This window comes from Epinephelus lanceolatus, chromosome 19, assembly GCF_041903045.1.
Source record: "Epinephelus lanceolatus isolate andai-2023 chromosome 19, ASM4190304v1, whole genome shotgun sequence".
Classification (NCBI taxonomy): domain Eukaryota; kingdom Metazoa; phylum Chordata; class Actinopteri; order Perciformes; family Serranidae; genus Epinephelus; species Epinephelus lanceolatus.
In genome coordinates, this window is record NC_135752.1 from 6,624,730 (window position 1) to 6,645,521 (window position 20,792).

The 20,792-nt window shown below is 42.5% G+C and overlaps 1 protein-coding gene across 2 annotated transcripts in view; it reads left to right on the forward strand.

The window, feature by feature from the left end:
* Window positions 1-20,792, forward strand: part of lhfpl2a (LHFPL tetraspan subfamily member 2a) — a 62,472-nt gene that overhangs the window by 25,659 nt on the left and 16,021 nt on the right. Inside the window, exon 2 of one of the 2 annotated variants that reach the window (XM_033646145.2) lies at window positions 599-674. The gene's annotated coding sequence lies outside the window, so the exon portion shown is untranslated. Of the gene's footprint in view, window positions 1-598; window positions 675-16,750; window positions 16,864-20,792 lie in introns of those variants that run through there. The other variant, XM_033646146.2, reaches the window with a different exon arrangement.

The window sequence follows — 20,792 nt, forward strand, 5'->3', positions numbered from 1 at the left end:
ACTGGTCTGCGGAGGCATACAATCATGAGGCAGTAATTCTGGTTTCTCTTCTTTATGTCAATGCCAAAGTAAAAACACAGACAGTCTTTTGAGTTTTTACAAGCTGGAATTAAGTAGAAGCAGACAGTTCAGTCAAAATCAAATGGGAATGAGTTGACTCATATTTTAATGTAAGAATGTCTGTATTGATTTATGAGTTAAAATTAGGAATTGGGAACATGAGATGTGGTGTTTTAAAACACCTTTCACACAAGGCTTATGACTTATCCCTCTTAGTGACTTGGCTGAATTATATAATACACACACAATGTGATTTGTTGTGTTAAACATTATGCAACTTTCCCACAGGGACTCACATCATGTCAAATGAGGGACGCAGACATCAGGTCTCTTTTTATGAACATGTGAAACAGTTCAAGTTTTCTCCAGGTGCATTTGCTTGTCTGCCTCAGGTTTAGATGGAAAATACCAACGAGTAAGAAGAGAGAAAAAGATTCTCATTTTAAGTTGTGGAGCCAACTATGACTGAACTGTTCTCTGGAGATGGTATGGTTTTGTGATTTGGACTCATCATTGCATTGTTCTTGCCTCCCTACAGGCCCTGAGGAGTTGAGTGAGGACTCTTACATCATTTGGATTTGACCGAAGAAATTGTCTCTCTGTCCACACAAGAGGTTTGTGTTTCTTGTTTGAGATGTATTTGCCTTTTTGTTGCATCTACACTCTCTAATCCACTCACTTTTGATGTATAGAGCTTTTCCCCAGGAGATGTGAGACTCTTTGGAGTTGTGTAGACGAACAAAACAAACAGAAACACAGTTTCCTGCTTTTCTTGTTATGATATTATTGGGGTTCCTGGCACCTGTCTGTTACTAATGGCAATACAAGCTGTTCCCATGGCCCCTATTGTTCCGGCCAGGTGTTATCTAATGTCACTCCTTTTAAAGTCAGCTTTTTACTGGGAAAGCTTTGGTTATTTTATTTATTTGATATATAAGATTGATATAATGCTCTTGTCTTATAAACAGCAAGAATGACATTTGTGGACAATAAGACAAGGTTTTGGCTTTAAAATGGTGTTTCACAACAGTTTTGCCTTCTGATATCCTAAAGGGTAACTTTTTGTGTCTAGTGATTGTTGGGAAGAGCAATTTTTGAAATTGGTCCACTATTGTGAGAGACCTCTGTAGCTGCTACCGCTTCCTTAGCTAGGCTACTATCTGCTGTCACAGCAAAGACAGAAAAGCTCATTTTTTTGAAGCAGATCAGCTGGCGGACACTGGATGTTGCTGATTGTTGTGTTTTATCACCATTGGCTTTGTAAGCTTGATGTTGATTGTGTAGTCAGCCCTCTGTTAATGTCGCCTTGCATTAGCTACCTAGCTAACATCAGTGTCAAGACATTGCTGTCATAGAAACATACCCACGCAGAGCATGTCATTGAAAAAATAGCCTGCCACAGCTTTTCTGTTGTAGAAAAAGGCTATGTGGACGCAAACCTGTAGTCTATTGCATTATACACTGAGTTGCCAGTTTATTAGGAACACTTAGTTTTTTACTTAGCTAAAATTAATGTGGTCAAATCTGCAATATATCTTACCTGCACAAAGCCTATAATAAAATCAACTGTTTCAGAGAGACTTTGATTTAATATAAAGGTTGTGTAAGATTTAGTGGCATCTACTGGTGAGGTTGCAGATTGCAAGCAACTGAAACTTCTCGACTATGCCAAGCGTGCAGGCGAACTACGGTGGCCGACATGAAAACACAAAAGACCCTATGTAGAGCCAGTGTGTGGTTTGTCCGTTCTTTGCTACTGTAGAAACAACACTGGGGGCTCTGTGGAAGAGGACCCACTCTATGTAGATATAAATGGCTTAATCTAAGGTAACAAAAACACGGCAACTCTTAGTTTCAGGTGATTATAAATTAATGAAAACATAGTTATGTATATTATATTCCATTTCTACCAGTATATCCCTCCAAATCCTACATGATTGACCTTTACAGTTAGCCTGTAATTTACAGTTTTTCTAATAAACTGGTGTATATTTTCCACTTCACTACCCCGAGAATCATCTTGTAGCCCCTTCTTTAATCACCTATACTGCTGCCACTGTAACCTTAAGTTAACTGAAGGAGAAACAGCATCTTCAACAGCCCCAAGTTCATTGTCTGCCACACTGCCTCTGGAAATCTGTTTGGTATATTTATCTGGATGAAGTAGGAAGTCGGGGGTGTTGGGTGGGCGGTGAGGGGGACGTGTTTTTCCAATATGGAGGAAAACAACGGAGTGAGAGATAATGAGCAGGGACCACCTGTGAAGGTCATTTCAAAGTGGAAAGCCCCCACTAAGATAAATAAACAGAATAATCATTTGTCACTTGGCTCCTAAAATAGGGAGACTTCATGTCAGCGGTCCACTTCCTGTTATCTCACACTTGTTTTCGACTGGACCTCCTTTGTCTTCGGGCTCTCTCTTGGACACATTGATGGGACTAGGCAGCCACTAAGGTTTAATCTTTGAGTTAGGTTCAAACACACTCTTATTTCTTATCAGGAATTTTGATAAAAGCCTTGCATATGTATTTCTTCCTTTACTCTCAACTGTTAACCATGGATCATTCATTTTGGAAATATGAGACATGACAGTTTTTATATATCCTGCCATGTCAGCTTTTAATCAGACAGATTTTTCCCATTGTGTCTGCAGGATACTGCGGTGGTGTCCAGTGTTTTGATATAATCTGACAGGTTTTTGTGAGTTTGTTTTTTTGATATAAGAAAAGCGTGACTCAACACTCATCTCTTTGTCTGCAAGTGAAAGAACTTTCTCATCTCACTTTACTCCCCCGAAACCAGTCTGACAACAGCAACACGCTTCTTCATTTCTCAGCTTCCCACCTCTTCCTTTTGTCCTTGCCGTCTCCTTTTCACTCCACTTCTTCACTCATTTGTCTCCATCCCTCGTCTCTTTGCCTCCTACACATGCCGCTAACACTGATTTGCCAAGAGCCTGCGAGCAGGGATGATATCACTTGATACTTTTATTATCCGAAACTGGAGAGAGTCCGGTGCCAACGTTCCTCGGCAGTGCTTACTTTTGATTTTGAGTAGGGTATCGGGTTAAGCTTGGAGTACCCACAACAGCAATAGCTCTGCCCTCCCAGGGGCATTTGGATAAAGCAGCCAGCGAGGTCTCAGTTTGCAGGGGAGTTTGTGTCGGAGCCGCAGGGAAGTTAGGATTAAACTGCACTCATCCCAAGCACAAAAACACAGTGAGAACAATGCTTTTAGCCCTCCAGAGAAGAGGTCAGAATACCATCCACCCAGCTCAGCAGAGCGACTGATTTCCTGAGTCTGGTCCTGAACACAAAAGCATGGGGATTTGAAGTGGAAGGACGTTTCTCCTGCGACCCCCTGTGTTTATGGTCCCTGGGGCTGTTTGCAGGGCTGAGATGGGGCTGGAAATGGTTAAGTATAATGGAGACAGTGTTAGGCCTGAGGGCCCTGAACTCAGCAGCTCTCTGACAGCGGGAGACACGGGAGAAGTGGCGGGGCTCCTCGGGGCTTCCCAGTCCATCAGCAGTCAGAGGAAGGAGGTGTGAAGCCCCATATTTCTTAAAGTGATTACTTTGATTATTTGTAAAAAAAAAAAAAAAAAAAAGAATTTATATTCCCTCAACAAAACAAAGCAAACAAGATGACCGCCAGCGAATTTTAAATATCTAGAACCTTGTATTCAGCACTACATACTTTAAATGATGTGCTGCATGGAAGGATGTTTGAAATATGATAAACAGCAATATGATGTTTGTAATTAGTGGGCTGTCAAAACAAGTAACAGCCCAGTCAACAGATGAAAAGGCTGGCATTATGTGTTTCTGCAAGCCAAAAACACATTTGTATGTTTCATACATTTCATCTTTATCATATCACCTCAACTTTTTTAAAGGCCCTGACACACCAAGCTGACGATTGGCCATCAGTCAGTGTTTGGCCATTGGTGAGTATCTGTCACCCCAGTCATTGCAGTGTGTCCCGCACCGTTGCCCCTCATTGGCCCCCATTAGCTTTTTTTTTTTTTTTGGCTGATTCAGCGTGTTGAATTGGTGACGGCAGTCGTGATGATGGCACGAGATAAAAAAAATGTGGAGGATCATCAGACTTATTGCAGTTCATCCTGAGGGGACATAAATATCTGTGCCAAATTTAATTGCAATCCATCCAATAGTTGGAGAGATATTTCAGTCTGCAGTTATCATGGCAAAAAATATGATATATCACATTTTCTGAGTAAAACCCCTGGGGAAGACTGTTGTAGGGTCTTTCTGTTTTGGTTTACACACAACAAACAGTAGTGATTATTTCACTGTTGTTATCGCTCTCTTTTAGAGCTCATTGTGATGGATGTCATCTTTGTTTTGTTCCTGTTCCTCGGCCTCTTTAATCCTCAGCTCAAACGAGCACGAGCTGATATTTAACTGCTCAGAGATGCCATACAGACTGAGTCAGACCAGGGACAAAAAAAACTCTGTTGTGGCACAAAACAATCTTTTCACAAGATGGCTATCCAGTGAAACCCTCCCCGTCTATGGCGGTCTGTTTGGCCACCCACTTTGACACCACTGTGATATGTCAGATGGTCTTTGTTTTCCATCACCCTCTTAACCCTCTTGGCGTGGGCTCACCGTGCGAGGGCTGTTATGGTCAATATGGGAAGATGAGGGATTGTTGACCTTCACCGTGCTCCTCGAAGGCACAGCTGAAGAATTACCCTGTCCCTCCTTCTGGAGTGACTCCTGCTCCATCTCACCACTCAAAGCAGACTGACACACAGTCAGTTAGATTGTATAAACAGATGTTTCCAGGGGGAAACTGCTGACCACTCGCACTGAGATCAAATGGAGGTGTGCATGTTTAGTGTATCCAGTTCCACATGTGTTCATGTGCACACTGCTATGCTGTGTTTTTACTAGTTCTATGTATGTATTTGGACTAAAAAGACTCTTGGGATGGGGGAAATTGTTTTCTTTTTCCCCTCATACTGCTTGTTTCTCTAACTTTTCCTGTCAGTTGGAGGTGTTATAAGTCCTCGGTGCCTCTGTTAGCTCCACACCTCTCGCAGGTGTACTCCCTGCAGACCACAGGCTGTGGGATCTGTTCACCACTCAGGTCTCTGCGCCATTATTCCTTTTTCCCCTCCTTCTCTCTTTCCCACGCTCCTGTCTTGCTTCCCTTGGAGCTCCAGTGTTGGGATTTCCTCACCTTCAACACATCCGTGTGTTTATGCTCCAGCAGTACTCCCCACAGAAAGTTCATAAATTAGCAAAATGTGCCGCAGAGATATCTCTCCCACACTAAGATATGTTCAACTACAACCACCAATGACAAGAGCGTAATGGATAAAAATGATGTGGCGTGACCTCGCTGGGGAAATGTATCTGTCTCCTGACCTCAGCTGTCATATTAAATAAATGGATCGGTGTCAGATGTAAAGAGAACATGTTGAGGTTGTCAGTGAAGATATGATATTCATGCAACAATGAGATGTGTTCCTTTCAGCAAGTTACTATTAACACCTTCAACGTTTATCTTGGATCATAAAAGGAGGTACAAGGGCTGGATGTTTTTTTGGCACTGATCTAAATGTGTCTGTAGTACGGACTATTTAAGACCGTCGATTACTATAAGCTGGCTCTAAATTTTTGTTCTAAATTGTACTCTTTTTGACTTTTTTTTTCACAAAGTTCCTGATTTAATTAGAAAAAATGACTGATTTTAGACTGTTCTGTTCAGGATAAGGATGTCAGTTTTGTTATTTTTGCTTTTGATGGCCAGACACTCTTTAACTTGTAACTAAGAAGTATCTAGAAAAATATGCAACGTGACCTGAAATACAAAAGGCCTTTCTTTTTATTCCAGCGTGCCGTTGACTCAGTGAGCTTTAGCGCTGTACTTCAAAGGGTTATCCATTTAGAGGTGATGAAATTGTAATGTCTGTGATTTAAATGCCTTGCCTTAACTTTTATTTTCTGTTGGCTTTGCTGGCAAACAGCTGGCTAGCCCCATTAACATGTGGAAACACAGTGCCCATTGCCCACCGTTGCCTGCACTACACTGTGCAACACCCAGGTTGCAAATTTACGAATCCTTGAATAGCGAAGGAATCACACGCCCTTAGCTCCCTATGATTGGCAAGTACAAGTAAGGGTGAGAATGGCAGGGTAAGGCAGAGTAAGTCGGGCCTTTCTTTTGTTATCCTAGGATTCGCAAATTAACGTCTAGGTCGGGTGGGAGCTAACCATAGACTGGAGCAAAGCCAGTAGCACCACTCATTCGTGATCATCACAGGTAACACCAACCCGCTGTTGCTGCGGAAACATGGTGGCCACCCTCCAGTCCGCCCCCACAGGTATCCCCGGTGAGTAAGCGGCTTCATTTTGAGCTTCAAAACCTTTTTAGCATTGCTAACTATGTTAGTACCACTGGCTGTGCTGACAATGCTAATAGTGCTAACTGAGCTAAAAGTGATAACATAAGCTGTGTCCCAATTCAGGGTCTGCATCCTTCGGAGGGCGAATTTGAAGGCCGCTTACGTCACAACGCTGCGCGAAGGCTGTCCCAATTCATCCAAATTCGAAGGCTCCTCCAAATGCAGCCGACAAATGCGCCCTCCTTTTCCCTGTATTCGGAGGATGCACCGCGACTATCCTTCGTGGCCTCCCATATCCCAAGATGCTTTGCGCGCCTTTGTTCAACCCGGATCTTTTTGACGATGGCGGCAAACACAAGCAGCGGCACCAGCAGCGGCAGCGAATACACTTTCAAATGTAAGTAATGGATTTTTACTTAACGCCAAAAGTTCAAGGGGCCTTAAAACCTCTAAATAGCTGTTAAAATACGTGACGTTAGTAATGCTAACACGTAGCCACCGGAATGTAGAGCCAGCTCCGCGATGTAACGTTAGCTTAACGTTAACCTATTGATAGGAGGAGCTCAGTTAGCCTTTAAAAGTAACGGTAACGGTTAAAGCCTTAACGTTAAACCCCTTCACTTTCAATTGTTTAAAAGCTTGGAGAGTGACTCGTTATATCTTACTGTAACTGTGGAGATGTTGTAGGATGTTTATACCTCACATCAGGTGCATAAACGCACTGCAGTGTCTATAGTTTATATGGCTAACGTTTGTCACTTAACGGTACCTGTTTATTAACGGCTATATTAATTACCACGAACTATGCTAGTTATGTATGAACATTAATGTGGGTTAAAATAACAGGTTTAACGTTAACGTTACCTCCCCACGGCTCTCTCCCAGCCGGAGATAAACGAGCCACCGGTGTCGCTGTCGCCGGAGCCGCATCTCCTCTTCCTCCAACAAAAAATATATTTAAAAAAACAAAATCACAACCTCTGGCTCCATCATTGTCGTCTGTTATGTTTCCGTGTTGTCTGTTAAGTTGTCTGTCCGTTATGTTTCCGTGTTGTCTGTTAAGTTGTCTGTCCGTTATGTTTCTGTGTCGTCTGTTTAAGTTGTCTGTTGTGTTTTTGTGTCTTTCCCGGGCTTGGGCGGCAGGAGTCATGACGTCGTGACGCAACCAGGAAATCCTCCGTAGGCTAGACTGTCCCATTTAACAACGGGTGACGCATCCTTCAGAGGTGCCTCCGAAGGTCCAGCCTTCAGAGGCTGCGTAGGCCGGGTCCTCCGAAGGATGCAGACCCTGAATTGGGACACAGCTCTAGTCAACAATGCTATCTGAGCTGCTTACTCATCAGGGCAACCTGTGGGGAGACTAGAGGGAGGGCATTATGTCTCCACAGTAATCCTGTTGGGTTGGGACGGCATTAATAGTGGTAATAGCCACGAGCTAACATTAGCTCTCATCAGATCAGGGTGCTGCATGCAAGAGTAGCAAAATGATCCAATAAACCAATATGCGGAACCCACCAATAATATTCTCTGCGGTCAACCAATTACCTGTTAACAGCTGAAATCCTCAGTTCAGGTAAAGTTTTTGTATGGCTTTTTTGTACATTGTACATTTTTCCTCAAAGTGAGGTATGGAAAAAGTCATATATTGGTTCGGAACACCCAGCCCTGCCCAGGCTGTAAGTTAGATGTTAAACATCTGCCTCCATGTGCCTGTTGATGGGCTTTACGCAGCCGTTGCCTTGAAGTGGCCAGATGGTCGTAGCTGCTCCCTTTGTGGCATTCAAACTGAGCTCAGCCTTCTCTGATTGCACAGAGAAGCGAGGGCAAGGCAGTAGGGACTCTCCATTTGTCCCTCTGTATCTGCTTTCAGCCTGCATATTTGAAAGTTTAAATGTGAAAGGTATACTGTTCGCATCCATATGCCACCATCAGGTATGCTGTCAGATGCTCTCTTCGTCGAGACATTTGTTTTGCACTCTATAGTCTGCCTAGTAAGCAAGTGAGCTGTCATTTATTATTCTCCTCAACTGGAAAATGTCGTCAGAGCCAAATGTTCCATCTGTCCGTCCGTAGTTTCCATCTCTTTCCACAGAGTGAACCCTGCGTAGCCTCTTCAGGGTGGCTGGACGGGTGGTGGAGTGATGCAACACTTGTGCAGCTCAGATTGAAAACACATGGAGATAGAAACCTCATTCAGATATCTGAGGCACGTCCGGGAATCATGACACCGAGCCAAACTCAAGCATTTGGTTCCTGTAGTATGAAATCACTTCCTTGCTGACTCTGAATTTCCAGGTCGCAGGTTTATAGACACAGAAACTTTACTGTTTCTGCTGTTGTCATGTTCATAACTTTATTATACATTATTTAGAACAATTTATAAACTCTAAAAGTCTTTACAGATACTGTCGATACTGTATGCAACATGTAGTATAAATAATACATGTTGAAGCAATACAGGGACAAAATGGAAAATATTTTAAAGCACCTGGAAACTTGGTTTGGATGTGAGCATTGCTCTTTAACATTAGAGCAGCATTCATCGATTTTTTTGGCCACCTATGTACAGAGGAACAAGCTGTAAACAGCACTGACATATTAGCATTTTATATAGTTGTTATTGCAAATGTACTCTGTTTGGTCTCCACTATCTGCTGATGGAAACATTTGTCTCTTAAGCTGCTAAATGCTCCTTTATGTTTACCAGCTTGTTACTATCTTTGTCTATTTGGTGCTGAGCCGGTAGTGAGAGCCAGAACAGTTCAACTGTGGGCTCTAAAACCAAAATAGTGATCGAAAAGATGCTCAAAGGGAACTGCAGAGTCAGATTGTCTGTGGGTTTGTCACAACAAGGGGGATATTGATTTGTGCAACTTTAATTATTTATGAATAAATAAGCACAACCAAAGTTGAATCTGTTATCTGTTATCTGTTATAAATTAATAATGATCAAATCTGTTTCTTTAGGACTGTGTCAGTGTGGTTTCATAAGATTTGATTACGGTCTCCTTGACAACCAAACAGCAACCCAACAAGTGTCATCTGTTTCTGATGACTATATTGTTAAAATCTGATTGCTCGGTGGAAATACATGATGTCACTTTTTTCCAACAGGGCCCTGCCTAATTCAAATCTGTGAGAACAGTCTTGGCAAGACTATGATACTCTTTTTATAGTTGATTTATCATTTCAGTTATTTTTTTTATTTTTTCAAGCAAAACTATGTTGGTTCCAGCTTCTCAAATGTGAGGATTTGCTGCTTTTATCCATTTTATATAATTGGAAAGTGGATATTTTTGGGATTTGGAGTGTTGATTGCAGAAAACATGATATTTGAAGAAGTTATTATAGACTCTGGAAAACTGGAATGAGTGTTTTTTTTCACTACTTCTTGATATTTTATAGACTAAATCAGTCGATTAATCAGATTTAATCAGAGTAATCAATAATGAAAATGATTTCCCTACTAAGATTAAGAAATGATTTATACATGACAATATGGACAAATTGGATAACATATTTCTTGGAATAAGGAACGTGTTTGCTGGTTCGCCCCGCCCATCCTCATTGCTTAAAATTTAATTTACCTCCCTTCTAGCTGTCTGCTTTAATAAGCAAGGTAAATATCAAGGTAAATTATATGTAAAGACCCGTCTCCAACAAACACTTTTGGTATAGTAACTTTGGAACCAAAAGTAACCCTTCAGACATGAGGCCCGTTTCCACTGCAGGAACTTTGGGGAACCACCCCCGAAGGACAGAGTTCCAGAACTTTTACAGGGGCTAAACAAGTCCCTACCTCGGAGTAGGTACTCAGAATGGCCCTGAATAACTCCTGGGTGGGGCTTGGGGGTTACTTGGTGCTGATTGGATATACTCAAGGCGGGATGTGACGTCAACAAAAAGCGACAAAATAGCCAGCATTTTTAAAACTCAGCAGAAAAGGAGTCGCATTTTTCAAACGAAGAGACACGCCAGAAACTGGCTACCACCTCAGCTCCTTCTATGTTGATAATCGTCTTTCTTATGTCTGCTTTCTTCTTCTTACTTTTGCTTCTTCTTCTTCTTTGTTTGTTTCTTTGCCGCGTCGCCCCGGTCAAAATGGTCGTGCAGCAATTACGTCACATCCAGAGCCCGGTAACTTTACAGGTACCTTCCTCCTACTTCGCCCTCTCAGTGGAGACACGGCGGTTGAGAGGGCCGAGCGAGAGGATGTTCCTGTAAAGTTCCTGCTCCCCAAATAGTACCAGGAACTTCTTCAGTGGAAACGGGCCTATGGTACCTAAACCTTAGGTCCATTTAATGTTTCCACTGCAAACTGTAACCTTAAATGTGTTGTTCCGTCCAGCACTCACCGTATTCCCTTATCACCGGTGACACAGAGGGAAGTCTGCATCTCGTAATTGTCCACAGAACGTCCACAAAATGAACAAACTGCAGTGAGAGTCTCTCTCAATCGGATATTTAAAGATGGCATGTTTGTGCATTTAGTCCTTCTCAGGCAAGCTCGGGGGTTTAGTATTGCTGGAGCCCACAGGAAATCTTACTATATAATGACGAAAACTGTCTGTGGGTGTGTCTGTGGCTGTGTCTGTGGGTGTGTCTGTGTGTCTGTTCCATGTTTTTCTCCTCACTGACTTGGTCAATCCATGTGAAATTTGGCACAGTGGTAGAGGGTCATGGGAGGATGGGAATAAAGCAGTATTACACCAATTGGCCAAAGGGGGGCGCTATAGCAACTGATTGAATTTACAAAATTTGAATGGGCATATCTCATGCCCCGTATGTCATAGAGACATGAAACTTTGCAGAGATGCCTGAACATAATCTACGGACCAATATCCAAAGTTCCCTCTTGTCAAAAGTTGGAAAACTTACTAAAACTGAGCTTCTATAAGGCAATGAATATTGCGGAGGGCGTGGCTCATCATATAAAGGTAGGGCTGGGCGATATGGCCTAAAAAAAATTCTCCGATTTTTTCACAAAAAATCCGATTCAAGATTTAAATCGATTTTTTTCCCCTCCTAGTTAAAAAAAAAAATATTTACAGCCTGGTAGCACATACCTGGGGTCCAAAACTTTCAGCATGTGAATAAACCCCAGCTTTTCCACGGTAGCCTATATATGGGCACCATATCTCTTGCAATATACATGGCGACTGCATCTGTGATCGCTTTCCACCGGACCCCTTTCTTATCATACGGCAGTGTTTCCCCTACCATCATATTGGATCACAACAGAAGTCATTTAAGGTTACCTTTCCTATAGAACAGGTCTATACCTTGTCCTTTTATTAAGCAAACTAAATAGCCTTATGTTACAGGCTGAGCCTGATGTGTGTGGCTTGTGTGTGTGTGTGTGTGTGTGTGTGTGTGTGTGTGTGTGTAGTTGTGTATGTGTGTAGTTGATGTTGGAGGTATGAGACGTTAGTGCGCCGGGTGTGGTGTGTGACGTCAGACGGATGCGCCCCAGGAAGAAAGTGAGGCATGTGCTCTGTTGTTTACATCGAGCAGCCACAGTGAAGAAGCCTACGCAGTTCTGCATGCTGTTTTTGAGTTAATTCCCTCTATGTAAACGTCAGACACTGATGAGAGAGGCTGTGCATCATCCCTGCAGTGCTGAAAATAAAGTGCCGTTCTTTAACGCAGACGAAGTCCCGTTGTTTATGTGTTGTCGCCACAACGAGCTAACACAAGCTAAAGGAGCTAATGGTCTTCGGAGGTCCCTTTACTACGGTTCGGGGGTCTGCCAGCTTGGCGTTGGTAACACTTATTTATCTTATTTACACAACGGCATGTCATTTATGTCCCTACACGGTGCGCGTCTAAAATCCTTCTCTGCTCTCTGTGTTGCGCACGGCGGAGTTCGGCCCACGCGCGCGCGCACACACACACACACGCGCACAGGTGAGCACACACACACTCACAGACACAGGTGAGCACACAAAAGCGCTGAAGAACTCGTTCCCTTTCTTGAGAACGAGTTCTTCAGCGCTCGCTGCCATGTTTGAGTTTGTGTATCAAGTACATGGGGGGGATGGGTGAGCCCACTCTGAACTATGGGAGCCCAGCGTGGAGCGGCGGTGGAGGATTTTAAATAGAAACTCGATTTTCATTAAAACAAATCAGCCTAAACTACAAATTCGAATTAATCGATAAAATCGATTTATCGCCCAGCCCTACATAAAGGTGTATAACATCTCAAGGGTTTCACCGATCACCACGCAACTTTGTAGGCATATGACCACACATAATCTGAGGGGACCCCTCCATTATTGACCCCATCAAACCAAATGGGGGTGCTAGAGAGCTAATTTCTTATCTAGGCCTAACTGCCATATCAGTTTTTACTAAACTTGGTAGATATGTAGAACAGGATGCCTCAAGGTGACTGGAGAAACTTAACTAATTGGCAACTGGGTGGCGCTATAACAACAGAAAAATGCTTAAAAATGGCTAAAAATGCAACCGATCGCTGTGGCTCCCCCTGTGGCCGAATGTTTTGGGGTTTTTTCTAATTTTTGGTATAACTTAAGTCATGGTGTGGTATGCTTTACTCAATGGGTATGGACTAGTTAATATATTGTTAAATGCTTGAAGATCCACTCATTACTAAAAGGTATATGTCATCCAAAAGAGCCAATAAAAAACTGAAATAGTCAGTTGAAATTTAAGGTGTACTGATGGATTCACGTCCTCAACTCATGCATTAAGTAACACTACAAATAAGCGTTCCACCTTAAAAGTCACCGGCAGTTGCCCCAGTGAATTAAGTTATTTTTTTCTTAGACTACAGCTGCTGCAAAAAGCAGCAAAACATCCTTTCATTTTATAGTTATAGTTTACAAATGTATTTAAAACTCTACACAGTATGAACAGTGGTTACACAAGCCTCAAAACCAGCTACAACTCAGCCCTGATCTGAGTGACCATCCGCTATTGACCAATCAACGGACTGCAGTGTTCACAGCTACAATTTTAGTACCAGATCAATGTGCTAGGTACCCCAGCAGAGGAGTGACCAAAATGCTTGGTATGTCTATTATCTGGATATGATGACTGTCATAATGCCTAGCAATGTACTACATGTTCTGTTTGATAAGTGTCAAAAAGAAAAATGGTTGCTGGTCGCAGCTTTATGTGAAGTAAACAAAAGACTTTATGACTTCTATATGACTTCTACTTTATGACTCTATGACTGTATGACGTCTTTATGTAGGACGCCATCAAAATATTGATATATTAAGGAAACCATGGAAACCAAAGTCAGAAAACAACATGATCTTCATGTTTACTCCACTCCATCTTACCTTAATTGTCAAGTGCATTCCTTTTCCCCGACGTGTTATCTGACTGTTACCAGTTTTCACCCTGCTTTGCTTCACACTCATCCACTTTCTTTAGATCTCTAAGACACTATTGATCAGAGTCTGACAGGAAAGATGAATTACCAGCCAGACTCCACGAGTGCCCCGTCGTATGAATGATGATTTAGCCTGACGTGTGTACATGTGTGCGGATGTGCTGAGGATCTTTCTCAGCTGTCTCCTCTGATCCTCTGCTCTTTGATGTGAGGGCCTGTGCTGTGTCGGAGGGAAATCTCCCAGAGCATCTTTATGCAGCACTGCTGGCTTTCCATTAGCCTGTAACACGATATGTGGTCAGTCTCTGTCTGATCTGTATCTGTTCTGATCTGTATCAGCAACATGATAGGTGAGAACGAGGCCCACTCACAGTCAGATTTTCTTCTGATACAGCCAAGAATATAAACAGAAAAAACAGTTGAGATATTTTAGAAGCAATTTACTGTTTGCTATACCTGGCCTTGAAACTGTGAGTGTCAAATCGTAGTTTAGCAACAGGAATTAGGCAGGGCAGGTGAGTCGAGCCTTGGATTTGGACTTGTAAACTTTATATGTGCTTGTATATCAACAGTATCTAAGGGGGTGGAGCTTAGCAAAGGGCCAGTTGTTGTTTTCCTGAGAAACGGCATTTTTGTGATATTCTAGATGTTTTAGTGAGGCTTTAAAAAGGCCCATTAACCTCTTCCCATCCAATTCACAACACAGGGTGAGTATGAGTCACCAGGATTTATTGGCAGTGGGTCAAAGGAGAGGTTTAACTGGGTTTAGGATATATGCATCCGGGTTGAAAAGTACCTATTTTTGAACTAACTCCCATTCAAACTGATAAGAAAGGCCTCTTCCTCAGGCTTTCTACGCTGCCTTCAAGTGCTCCGGCCTATCAGCTCCTCTTCCTGTTTGAGTCGGCCCCTTTTTCCGTCCTCATATGGAACTCATTTGTCTCCCCTGTGTGAGTGAATACAAAAGTCAGACAAACGCTGCAGCTGACTGCAGTGTTGGCTGAATCCATCCCACTGCTGCTGTAAGCAATCCTTGGACACTTTGCTCCCATCAGCCAGAAAGGTAATCCATTAGTTAGACAGTGAACCATCGGCTCTACCAGTCAGTCGACTGGGCATCCAGGCAGTTATCTGATCTGTTAGGTATTTATTATTGATTGAAGTGGGATGTAACAGCATGTATGTTGTGTTTCATTGGTTATCAGTGTGCAAGTTTTATGTCTCTGACTTAAAGTAAGCTTTACATACAAACTTAATGATAATAGTTACCTGTAGTGAACTAATAGGCCCACTGTCAGTATACTGTCAGTTCAGACTACACAGTACAAGTAAACTAGTAGTGCGCTTGTTGCATTAAATGTACACTAGCTAAGCTTTTGTGTTTTCTTTAAGCACTTTTTAAAAGATTTTTGGGGCATTTTTGCTTTATTTGATGGTACAGATAGATAGAAAGGGGGGGAGGTGAAAACACGCTGCAAAAGGCCATGGGTCGGAATAAAACCGGCATCGGATACATGCTCTTCAACTGGCATGTAAGTGCCCCTTTTAAGCACAATTTAAGTAATACTACTACTAGTGTACTTCCAAGTTAAGTGTACTTTATGTTCAAAATATCACTTGCACAATTCACTTTGAGTTCATTTTAAAACAGTGGTTGAAAAAGTACTCATATCTGGGTGGGCCAGCCCGTTTTCATTCCCAACTTGTCAAATTCTGCCGCTTTGTCAGTAATTTCGGCATCAGACACCAACACAAAAAAGCACATTTTGTGGCAGTATGATACATTGCTGGGCAGCGTGAGTTTGTAATTCCAACAGCAACTATGTGATATGAAGAGTTGGGAAGACCCTGTAAGGGTGGGCAGCAAATGATGTTGATGGTAAGTCCACTGACTGTATTTTATGTTGGGAAGTTGGGATGAGATTGCGTTGCGTAGGGAGAAATGTGGAAAAGACAAACAAAAAAATGGCAGAATTTGAAAATACACCCTCCTCCTGCAGCTCCCCCTTCTCTGTCTTTAGTCCCTCCCATCTGATGATCATGAGCATATGCAAGCACTTTATACAGTAACACGGTGTTTCCCATACATTGATTTATTTAACTGTATTTCATTGTGGAATTCCGTGTGACACACTTTCTCCAAGACCCTGGGAACAGTGCGTGGCTTTGAAGCCAATTAGATATAGTGGCCAAACCATGGAATTACAACTTCCGGGTCCGTCACATGTTGCCACTGGGCCCAAAAAGACTTAGTCGTCTGTAAATCAGTGGATAATTTCTTTTAGTATCATAACCCCTGAGAAATCACTTCTTTTACTGTCAGGTTTTGATCCATTCAATCTGATAACATTTTTAAAGTCTTAAAGGGCTGTATGATAAAGTCATTTTATCCCCATTCAAATTAGCGGAGAGCTAAACCAAAAGTCAGCAGAAGTCTGTAGTATGTTTGCTACACGGGCACATGGATGCGGAAGGTCCAAAATTACACATAACAGTAGTTGTGTTAGGAGGAAGTGCACTTAATGTACACTTATAAACTGAAACGTGGGCCAATTTAGTTTGAATATACCAACAGTATTTTAACATAAGTATAGTTTTTTACAGATCTATACTTAATGGTATGTACATAAGGTTTACTTGTTTATTGTGAAGAAAGTGAAAATGAAATTCTCATTTAGGCAGCTAATAAGATGTTGGTCTTGGCTGATTGAAAGTGTGCAGAGAGCAACAAAAACAGAGCGAGGACGTGAGAGAAACTGAGACAGAGAGAGAGAGAGAAAGAGAAGAGACCCTCTGCAGCTCTAGCTCTTGTTATTTTAACCCAGATTCAGCACTGAAATATGGCCACCATGTGGACTCTCTCAAGAAGTGTGGCTCCAGTATCAGGCCAAGCCAATCAGAGGAGACGTGGCGGTCCAGGGAGGAGGGACGTGGGGAGGGTCCGGGAGTCAGAGTCTTGAGAGGGAGAGAGAGGCATTAAAAGTGTGTGAGCAGAGGAGGAGAGTCAAGGCACAGGAGCCACATCTCCAGGAGAGCTGGACTATCCACAGACCAATGGAGACAGGTTCGACTATTGTTTTAATTTTCTTAATTATCCTGCATTCATTTCCCCATTTAACCTACTGAAGGGTGAACACTTGAGTCACTCATTCATACTACTGTCCTGGGATCCTGGCTGATGTAATAGGGTGTAAATATTATGTTTTAGATCTGAATCACAAGCTCCGGGATGCTGAGCAGATGTGCAGAAGTGTTTGGAAAGACTGGCTCCTTTGCTGTGGAAAACCTGACTATCCACTCCTTTTGTTATTGACTTCTATTATAACTATTAGACCCTGCAATTTTCCTTAAATAACAGACTTATTCTGTCCTTTAACGCCTGCGCAAGAGCTTTGAAATGACACAAAATCAGATCAGTGCCCAAAGTAAGACAAACTACTAGTGCTTTTGCTATATTTGACATTCTGCCATGTGGTTTATCTTTAAACAGAGCTGTTATGAGACAAGAATGTGTGACAGGACTAGTATTTGAGGTCCTCTGTGACCAATCATGTCCCGCATTCCCTTTCAGTAGCTGCAGGGGCTTCTCATTCAAACAGATCCTCACAGATTATAAGCACTCCCTTTGTTTTAAAATTGCTTTGCTTTCTTGGGTCACCTAAGGCGAGAGAGTTGTGGGCTGGACATGTAAGGGAATCCAAAATAGAAGCTTGTAGATGCTCCATCGTACATGTTGTAGAAGCTTATCTCCAGTGCTCTCAGCATTTAGACCTACATAAACTCTCCCTAAACCCCTCATCCAGCTCTAAACAAACACTCTCCATGGTGATGCGTCACTCTAGTCATGGCATGTCCATAGATATGTAGATTGTTTCCGGTCAGTGGCAGTGTGGAAAGGTGTTTCCTGCTGTTTTGTTGGTGTGATAAGGGAAAGGCTGAGTGGACAACTATGAACAGGAGTTGTAGTAGCAGCATGGCTGTAGAGATGGCAGTATTTGTTTATTGGTGGGTTGGTTCACCACTTTAGTCCAGAGGTTCATGTTCCCCAGGGGTAAAAGCCTACAGACTTTGGTGATCCCTGGGGATTTCATGTTTTGCCATGACAGTCATCCTTGTCATTTTTGACTTTTAGTGACATGTCTTGACAATTATGTGATGGATTACCTTGAAATCATTCATGCTCCCCAAAGGTTGAAGCCTACAGACACTGGTGATCTCCTGACTTATCTCGTTTTTCCACTGTAAGGTTGACATTTCTGGCATTTAGTGACTTGACAATTGTTTGATGGATTGCCATGAAACTTGGTGCATGCACTTGGTTTATGGTTCCCAGAGGTTGAAGTCAGACAACGGCAGTCATTCCCTGACTTTTCCTCCAGCACCACCATGAGATAAATATTGATTGGATTGTCATGAAATCTGGTGTAGACATTCATGTCCCCCAAAGATTGAATCCTACAGACTTTAGTGATCCTGACTTTACCTTAAGTGCCACCACGAGTTTGAAATTTTTTACTTTTAGTGACATGTCTTGACAGTTATTTTCTATGGATTATCAGGAAATTTGGTGCATATATGATTCATGCAGATTCATGGTTCCCAGAGGTTAAAGCCTAATGAGTTTTTCTTACTTTTTCTGCAGTGCCACCATGAGGTTTCCACAACTATAGGATGGATTATCATGAAATTTGGAACATACATTCATGTTACCCACAGGATAAATTGTAATAACTGTGGTTATCCCGCTGTCCAACTTTTCATCCGACCAAACTTCCAAATTTTGAATATTTTGTTCATAACGAAAAACCTGCTAAACAAATGGCATTCCCATCAGCCTCTTCTGTAGCCTACTTTGTGTTTAATGCTAGTTATTAAATGTTAGCATGCTAACAAGCCAAACTAAGACGGTGAACATTGTGAGTATGTTAGCATGCTGATATTAGCATTTAGCTCAAAGCACCACTTGGTTTAAGTTCAGCTCCACAGAGCTGCTAGCATGGCTGTAGACTCTTATTTATTTTAGTTTGAATGTTAATGGTCTTCCTCTGTGGCCAGTAAGGCATCTTTAACACACTATTGATCACAAGTGAATCCTGAATTTTATATTAATTCTTTCAGGAAGTAAAAGCTGCAAGGAAACAGAGGTCCAACTGTAGAGAAGTTCCCTTATAGCTCAGACTTTGGGGGAGCATATGTCAGATGGCAGGGAGTCTTGTAAGTGTGTGCTTGCATGGGGATTAGTGTTGGGGGTCAACGGGGTGGTGGGTGCAGTCTGAGGCTTGTAAACTCCTCTGTGTATGTAAACCGAGCCTGAAATAATCCTGGGTCTCCCCCCTGGTTACTCCGGGAGCATAAAGGACATCATAAATCCACCTCAAGTCTCACATATACAGACTACCATGCTTCATTCTGTCTTGGGAAACTTCTGTTCATGATAACTGCTTAAATCCGTCTGTCTGGGAACAGTGAGCAGACATCTGGCCGTATGTTGTGACAAATACCAGGTACATTAATAGAATCAGACTTGCCCAGACTTGTTTTAGATCTACTAACCCACATTTAAGGGCAGCTTTGGATAAATTGAGACCCACTAGTAGGTACTGTGTAACCACCAGGCACGTGATGCAAACACACTGGAGCTAAGAAAGGTCATAGGTTAAGTGTCCAGGTCTTCAAAGCTCCGTATCTCCCCAGCTGGTTCGAATTGTTTCAGCTCCAAAGTGTTTTCCAACAATATTCCTGTCAGTGAGGAATTAGTCTGTGCAACTGGCCAGCAAATGTTTGACCCCAAAACTTCGGACTTGCCTGTTTGTCTTAAATCCTTACGTCAAACATGAGTCTCGTCAAAGTACCTCTGGGACGTCAGTGGTCTTTTTTTATGAGGGGGTGGGAAGGGTTTCAAAAATGTCCAGCTAGTGAATGTGAGTCTGCATCTGTTCCTGCATCTGTTCATGGTGAGGCAACGAGAACGGCTTGTGATTCATAAAATTAATTTTGGTCCAAATCCACAGAGGCTGTCTGTGCCTGTTCTTATGATCTCATCTGTTTTACACAGTCCAAACATTCTCGACATTAGCTCACACACACACCACCCTGTACTGTAACAGAGACCACAGATCTGGGTCATTTTCTCTGCTGGAAAAGAAGAAGGGGGAAAAAGAGAACTGTTGTTGATATCTCTACAGGATGACAAAGATCAAAGTTTGTGTAATGCTCTTACTCGCTCACACACTCGCTAGGATGTGACCACAAGGGACAGCCGTGGCTCCCGCGACCCTCGCTGCAAGGGCATACCATAGGGGCGCTGAGAGATGGAAACCTCGCAGTGTGGGCAGCACACGTGTCAACAGCGGCCCCCGGATCCCTCTGCTGCTCTGCCAAACACTGGTTGGAGAATGACTAAGAGACTCCCGAGAGGCAGTGCAGGAAAAAACTCAAAGGGAAGAAACAACTGTCAGTTTGGGCCCAGAGCTGTATTTATAACATGAACACAAAGGCCTGTAATGCAGTCCAACTTCTGTGTTTTAATCTATGTACTGCTTAAATGTCTTTCATAGATACAATCTACAACTTTTCATAACTTGAAAAGAAGTAGTCATTGACTGTTTGAATCTCTCGAGATCTTTCAGGAATCCTAAGGGCTCAAGATAGGTATGATGAAAAGGGTCTTTATTTTCTTACTGTGTTGTCCATTTACTGGAGTCTGTGGTTTTGTCATCAAAAGAAGGCAGGAACTTGAGAAAAACAGAAAACAAGGTGTGAAAATGAGGCCCATAATTTGGATGTAATTTTTGTATTAGTGAAATAGGCCGGTTGTAATTCCGTCAGAGACACAAGGACTAGACCTTTTATAGCAAATGGTTATACAATGGAACAGGCTCTCCTATTAAGGGGTGATTCAAGGACTTTCTGCTTAGAGAAGTAATCCACCATACAAGGAGTAGTGTGACATGAAATACACCTACTCACTGAGAGTTAGCCTAGCTTAGCATA